Consider the following 7,802-nt stretch of genomic DNA (forward strand, 5'->3'; position numbering starts at 1 on the left):
TGGGCCAAGCCGATTTCAACGCACTATATGAAGTTATGTCAGCGCAGAAGGGAAATTCCGCCATTTTGAATTTTGTAAAATTCACTGTAAGTCTATGGTAGCCCATAGAACCATACATAGAAAAATGCTGTAAATTGGCACACATATTTGAGGCAGCATCAACATTACCCACAGCGAGTTATAGGTCCCCAGCCCCAATACTCTAGCGCCACCAGCAGGTGAAAGTCGCAGGTACATTTCTGCTTGTAACTTTTGAACCGCTGGATCAATTTTCATAAACCTGGTATCCCTGGAATCCTTGGGCCAAGACGAATCCAACGCACCCTATGACGTCATTTTCTGCCTGGATAGTTTTCCCGCCATTTTGAATTTTGTAAAATTCAATAAAAATGTTATTTTTCCCGCAATTTTTGACCATTTCGCCCGAAATTCGGTATATTGTATCTCTGGACTGAGCTACATATGGGGTCTCAAGGAATATTGGATATCTTTTATTGTTTAGCCGTGACATCCAATAAAAATTGTCGTAAAAGTGGCAAAACAGGAAGTGAGGTCATATCTCAGGAACCGTTTGTCGAATTAGGCTTGGATTTTGTACACACATAGTAGTCCATCCCATGACCTACCACGAAAAAAAATTAGATCCCCAGCTCAAACTCTGTAGCGCCACCAGCAGTTCAAAATTTTAGCTACATTTTTGCCGGTAGCTTTTGAACCGTACTCCCAATTTTCTAAATATTGGTACACAGGTCATCTTCACACTATGTTGCACTCAGGTGTGGATTTTCGTAACAATTGAAAAAACTATCAGCTCACAGCAGCATTCAAAATTGTGGAAAGAATGGAGGGATTTTTTCTCATCTCTCTGTCCCCTCTGCCCCTCTTGCGCAAGGTCACTGACACCATTCTCGGCAGGGGGTCTGGACACACAAGAGACGAGGGCTGATGTGTGTGCGTAGTTCTGCTATTGCTCTAAAGTGTCAACCAAAGCCCCACTGCCCCAGCCCCTGCACCCCTCAGACTGAAGATTCACCTCCCCAGACAGCAATTAGATTTGGGCCGGGTCCGTTTTCAAGTCAGCAGATCCGCATAGCAGTCACTGTCATTTTGCCGATCAGCGGCAGCTCCGATCCGGACCAGTAGTTTGACAGTCAGTTTTGAAGACTCCTGGCGGATGCGGGCCTGTATAAGCAATCCGGACGCGCCATAATAAAATAATTCAGTCCGATTTGAAGGCGAGTGGCGGGTGCGGGCCACATAAAGCAATCCGGACGCGCCAAAACTGAATTTGTTCCCCAACTGTCACTTTGGAACCCTCAGAGAGAGAGACCGTTCTTCAGTTTACCTCAGCTGAACTCAACTATCCGCCTGTGTCGCGTCTCGTCCAACACTGCACTGTCGTGACTTGATCATTCAATGATGGTAAGTAATTATTTAACTTAATACTATGGTAGAAGTAAAATACACTCACTCGCCGTCGCCACTACTCTTTCAGCGTTTTAGTCCAGTGAGTTAATTACCTCCTCTGTTGTGTCGTGAAATGGCTTGGCCGAGCACTGTATCATAACACCGCAGCATCGCGCTAACTTGCTGCTGTCTTTGTGGCTGGCATCACAAGCTTTTGATGAACCCACTCAAAATGTGTCATGATCGGGCTATTTGAGTCAATTTTAGCGGCGTTAGCAGTAATGGTGATAATCTTTTATGATGCTAACATCCCAAACATACCCTATCAACACGGGACAGAAACAAAGGTAGTTTCTAGTCGACTAGCACTACTACCGGTAGTTCTGTAACTACCGCTGTGATTTGTATAACATTCGCCAAAAAAGCTAGGTATAGGTGCGAGTGTGATGTACATGATGTGTTCGATTATTTCCAATCAATTTCTGATGGCTTAATAATCACCGTATCCATGTTGTGCCGCCGACAGCAAACATTCTGTGTTGTGCTCACCTTGAGCTGAATTCATTTGACATCACGCAGTTTGTAACTCCTTGATTGTTGTAGCCTATTTACACAAATCCTAAATGGCCGTATTGTTAGTTTAATAACTGCATTGTGATATAGGCTATAACATGGATTAGGCTTCATCAAAATACTGTGAATTAAAGCTCATGCATGCATGTTGTATGCAAAACGTTCAAACTTTTTTGTCTTTCTTTTCCTCTTTGCTTTGGGTTGGGTAGAATTGTACGGTAGGTTCAGCCATTCCTTGATCGACCTGACACCAGCATTAGGCCTACTCGATGTGTATGAAGCAAGCTGCCTCTGCATCAAGTGAGGGAAGAAGCCGCCACTGAAAAGCTTTTTGGACTGTCATTTGAAGGTATGAGCCGAGAGTTGTAAACATGGATGCCAATTGTACTAGGCCTATATATTTTCACAGTGAAATCCCAATAACTATTATTCATACTTATTCTTTTTCTGCTACAGGACACAAATGAAAGGACAGGAATTCTATTTATTCAAGAAGCCCTTGGACACCACCAGAATGTATGAAGTAAGTTGTTTTTATGTTATGCATTAAAGCCCATGCATGCTGGCACGCGCGCACCCCCCCCCCCCCCCCCCCCCCCCCCCCTCTCTCTCTCTCACTCACACACACACACTTGTTGTACAGCACTCAATAAGAGCTTGCCTGATGCTGTTGTTTGGTGGCCTGAATGTGCATAGAATACCTACTGTCTACTTGAATAGGTTTATTGTATGTTCTATGTATTTCTATGACAAACTTTCAACCTTTTTGTGTTTCTTTTTCTTTTTGCTTTGGGTAGAATTGTAAACAGTAGGCACAGTCATTCCTTGATCGACCTGGCATCAACATCGCTCGGTGTGTATGAAGCTGCAAGTGAGAGAAGAAGCCGCCACTGAACACCTTTTTGGACTGTCATGTGAGTGTATGAGCTGACAATTTAACTTCTTTAACTGTTGATCCTGCTGAGACATATGTAAGTGGCATGATAATGTCTCATTTACACTAATGTCAAGCTGGTCTCAGGCTAACAAGACTACCATGAAATCTTAAAGTTTTGGACAGGCGTCCGTCTCAATTTCACCATTGTGTTGTGCCATACTGGACAAGTATTACTTGCTCAGTTTTGACAACCTAATTCTATATTCTACTGTGCAACTTGTGCACAAAATTATTCACAATTCTGCTCCACCACCTCTGAAAACTTTTATCCTTGCTCTGAACAAATTAGCAGAACAACTAGATCTACCACCAGAGGAAATAGTAGCCTCCCAAGCTGGGTAACAGCATAAATTTGCACAATCTGTTTTTGCAGAGCAACAAAATAATGGAATGCCCTTCCCACCCACATAAAAGGCATTACAAACTTTTATTCATTCTCACTTGGAGTGAAGAAATGGCTTTCATGTACCCAGTCTGGTCACCACTAATAGTTTTGACATATTTTAGTGTGTGTGTTATATGTTTTCTTACCTGCCCAGGGAATGCAGATGGGAATTAGCTTTTAGCTATAATGTGGTGCAGGTCATCTTTTTTTTTTTTACTATGTAACTAATGTACTTTGCACATGGTCCCTGATGAAATAAACCAATAAACTAAACTAATTGTAAACATGGATGCCAATTGTACTAAATATTTTCACAGTGAAATCCCAATAACTATTATTCATAATTATTTATTCTTTTTCTGCTGTAGGACTCAAATGAAAGGACAGGACTTCTACTCTGCTGGGTCGGCCTCACTACATATTCAAGAAGCCCTCGGACGTCATCAGAATGTATTAAGTAAGTTGTTTTTATGTTATGCATTAAAGCCCATGCATGCTGGTGTGCACACTCTCTCACTCTCACTTACTCTCTCTCTCTCTCTCACACACACACACACACACACACACACACACACACACACACTTGTTGTACAACACTCAACCAGAACTTGCCTGATGCTGTTCTGTGGTGGCCTGAAAGTGCATGGAATACCTACGGTATACTTGGCTAGGTTGACTGTATGTTCTGTGTACGGGGTCATGTTCCCACAGCCCATTGGTCCCACAGCTTATTCCTGCTGCTCCATGTTCCCACATTTTTAAGAAATTATTCAAATATACAGTGCACAGCAATAATGAGTATACCCTTGTTGAAAAGTAACATTTTGAACACACAAGTTATTCCCAAAACGCCCAAAAAAGTGTAATACAACATCTTTTGAGCTTACATAAGAAAATTAAGGCCAATTGTATAACTTAAATGACATATTTGCCCATTTTTGTGAAATTATGCTGGTGCAAAATTGAGTACACGCCTATCATAGTGTCTGAGAAGGGGCCGTGTTGGCCTGAATTGTCTCGAAATTTAAAGGGATTAAAAGGGAGGTCATTGTTGTGCGTTTTATCTTTGCCTTGCATTTAACTTTTACATTTTGAGTCTGCACCTGGCTATAATTGATGTGTGTGAGATTCGAATGAAATCCTATAGGGAATATCATGATCTGTTTCAGTAGTTACAGTACATGTTGACAAGCATATTTCTTTTGGTGAAATTCAGCTTCCTACTGTTGATGGCACCCACACAGCCCCAAGCCATGCCACTCCCACTACCATACTTGACTTTCAGCATGAGGCACTTTCCTTTGTACACATCGCTTTTTACCACCACACATGTTTGACATCATCTAAAGCCAATTTGTTTATCTTGATGTCATTAGATCAGAGGACATGGTTCCAGTAACCCATATCCTTAGTTTGTTTGACTCTGATGAGACCATGATAAACAAATTTGCATTTGATGCTGTCAAGCATGTGTGCCATTGACTGAAATGTTAAATACATCATTGCCGTGATTAAGGCGATTACATTTCTAACCAAATATTAAACATTGACATGTTATTTAGAGAGTCGAGAATTTTAACTGATTTGATATGACAATATGACCCGTTTCTTTTTTTTCTGAAGAGAATGGTGATTTCATCACAATCTTCTAATTTTGTGAGTTACTTAATTCATGGTTTCTTGAAGCCAAAAATATGCAAGAATAAACAAATTATTGGCATAGTTTAAAATGTGGGTCGTGAATCTATAATCTATGAAAGTGTAACATTATTGATGGAATTATGGAAATAAATAAACATTTTCATGATATTCTAATTTTTTGGCCAGCACCTGTATGTGTCAGTTCATTCACAATCGTATGTAATTTGTGCCTGCACATACATCTGCATTAAGTCTAACGTTTCCCTTCTGCTTTGTGTGCTTTTTAATATCTTACAGTGTGAAGAGGCAACAAGGGAGAGATGAACGCTATCAAAAATGTGGAGATGGATCTGGCAGCCGACTGCTTTGGCACACACCCAACAAGAAACAAAACAATAAAGAATACTAAAATGCATAATTTGTAAGCAGCTCATTTTTTAAAAACATTGTTTGCTCTTGCTTGAAGGTGCACTGTGCAAAATTGTGGCCAGAGTAGGTATTGCATCTACGGTGCTCATTGAAACTGTGCTGTCTACTGCTAATTTAGATTTTTGCATGAATACCAAAGTGTAGTGAGTTTTGCAGCTAAAAATGTCTATTTCTGGAAATTCAAAATGGCGGACCATGGAGGAGATCCCCCTTTTCATGTATGAAAATTGCCAATTTCCCAGTCATGTTGAATACTTTGGTGGTGGTAAATATCTGTTAAAAAGTTAACATTTGTGAATGGGCATAATGAATTCTGGAAATGAACAACTAAAAATATTCCACGGTCCACCTTTAAAGGGGTATGCCACTATTTTGGGGCTTAATACAGTTAAAATCGTTGGCCAGGGTTTATATAGGTTGTTAAGTGTCTTATTTTTCATGTAAGCCGTTGTCTTGTTTTAAGACAAGTTAGAAGAGGAAGCATGTCGCTAAGCTAGTGAAAGTCAATGGATCCGTGTAGCATGTAGCAATGCTACATGGATGCATTGACTTTCACTAGCTTAGCGACATACTCCCTCTTTTAACTTGTCTTAAAGCAAGACAACGCTTCACATGAAAAATAAGACACTTTACCACCTTTATAAACCCCAGCCAACAATTTTAACTGTATTAAGCCCCAAAATAATGGCATATGCCTTTAAATATCCCTTTAATCCGGATCAGGCCCAGATAAGGTCCGGATAAGGTCCGGATATGGGCCAGATGAGCCCCAACTGTGTATTACGGATCAGGGCCAGATCATGGTCAGATGCGTATTACGGACCTGGGCCAGATCTGGCCCAGGTCGGCCACAAATTCCAAACATGTGGATTGGACCTGGGCCAGATCCATTCCGGATCCGTAATCCGGACCTGTTCCAGCTCAGCGCCATTGTAAAATAAGAAACCGGGCCAGACCAGGATTGCGGACCTGGCCCAAGTGCCTGCCAACATCTGTCACAGATCTGGGCCAGACCCATTTTGCTGTCTGGGTCTATTCTAATGTCTCTGTTCAAACTAAACTTGGTTCACATGATCACCTTCCACTCCAAAGATTGCACACCAACATTGGTGAGATTTGGCCTAAAGGGGGCGCTGCAGTTAATTTTGTTGCAGTGGCGACTTGGGCAAGTTTACTGCTTGGCCCCGCATTGCTGCTTGCAGCTATATTTATTATTCTCTAGTCACCATTCTTCTCCCTCTGCAAGTCTATGGCAGCCCATAGAACCGTACGTAGGAAAATGCTGTAAATCGGCACACACATTCGGGCCCGGCTCAGCATTACCCACAGCAATTTATAGGTCCCCAGCCCCAACGCTCTAGCGCCACCAACAGGTCAAAGTTGCAGGTACATTTCTGCTTGTAACTTTTGAACCGCTGGGCCGATTTTCATAAACTTGGTATCCCTGGAATCCTTGGGCCAAGACGAATCCAACACACCCTATGACGTCATTTTCCGCCAGGATAGTTTTCCCGCCATTTTGGATTTTGTAAAATTCAATAAAAATGCTATTTTTTCGGCAATTTTTGACCAATTCACCCGAAATTCGGTATATAGTTTCTATGTACTGAGCTACACATGGGGTCTTCAGGAATATTGGATATCTTTTATCGTTTAGCCGTGAGAGCCAATCAAAATTGTCGTAAACGTGGCGGAACAGGAAGTGAGGTCATATCTCAGCAACCGTTTGTCGAATTAGGCAGGGATTTTGTACACACATAGTAGTCCATCCCATGACCTACCACAAAAAAAATCAAATCCCCAGCTCAAACTCTGTAGCGCCACCAGCAGGTCAAAATTTTAGCTACATTTTTGCCTGTAGCTTTTGAACCGTACTCCCAATTTTCAAAATATTGGTACACAGGTCATCTTCACACCATGTTGCACCCAGGTATGGATTTTCGTAACGATTGAAAAAACTATCAGCTCACAGCAGCCATTCAAAATTGTGGAAAGAATGGAGGGATTTTTTCTCATCTCTCTGTCTCCTCTGCTCCCCTTGCACACGTTCACTGACACCATTCTCGGCAGGGGGTCAAGCCCCACTGCCCCAGCCCCTGCACACCACCCCCCACCCCCTCCTCACACACACACAGACAGACAGAGGGAGAGGGAGAGGGAGAGGGAGGGGGGAGAGGGAGAGGGAGAGGGAGAGAGAGGGAAGAAGGGAGGGAGGGAGGGAGAGGGAGGGGGGAGAGGAAAGAATTTTGAACACCTCTTGTCGTTTGCCGGTGACAGCCAATCAAAATTGTCATAAAGGTAGCAAAACAGGAAGTGAGGTCATATCTCAGCAACCGTTAGTCAATTTCTGTTAGGATTTTTTGCACACATTCTAGTCCATCCCATGACCTCCCACAAACAAATCCAGACCCCAAGCTCTCTAGCGCCACC

At 42.3% G+C, this 7,802-nt stretch overlaps 1 long non-coding RNA gene across 1 annotated transcript; it reads left to right on the top strand.

Annotated features, from left to right (window-relative positions):
- The first annotated feature begins 1,076 nt into the window (after positions 1-1,076).
- LOC134455151 (uncharacterized) lies at positions 1,077-5,361 on the top strand. The gene is made up of 6 exons (XR_010036046.1): positions 1,077-1,422; positions 2,190-2,329; positions 2,437-2,503; positions 2,778-2,894; positions 3,671-3,759; positions 5,241-5,361. It is a non-coding gene; the product is annotated as an uncharacterized LOC134455151 (long non-coding RNA).
- The last annotated feature ends 2,441 nt before the right edge of the window (positions 5,362-7,802 follow it).

The sequence above is a fragment of the Engraulis encrasicolus genome, chromosome 9, assembly GCF_034702125.1.
Source record: "Engraulis encrasicolus isolate BLACKSEA-1 chromosome 9, IST_EnEncr_1.0, whole genome shotgun sequence".
Taxonomy (NCBI): Eukaryota; Metazoa; Chordata; class Actinopteri; order Clupeiformes; family Engraulidae; genus Engraulis; species Engraulis encrasicolus.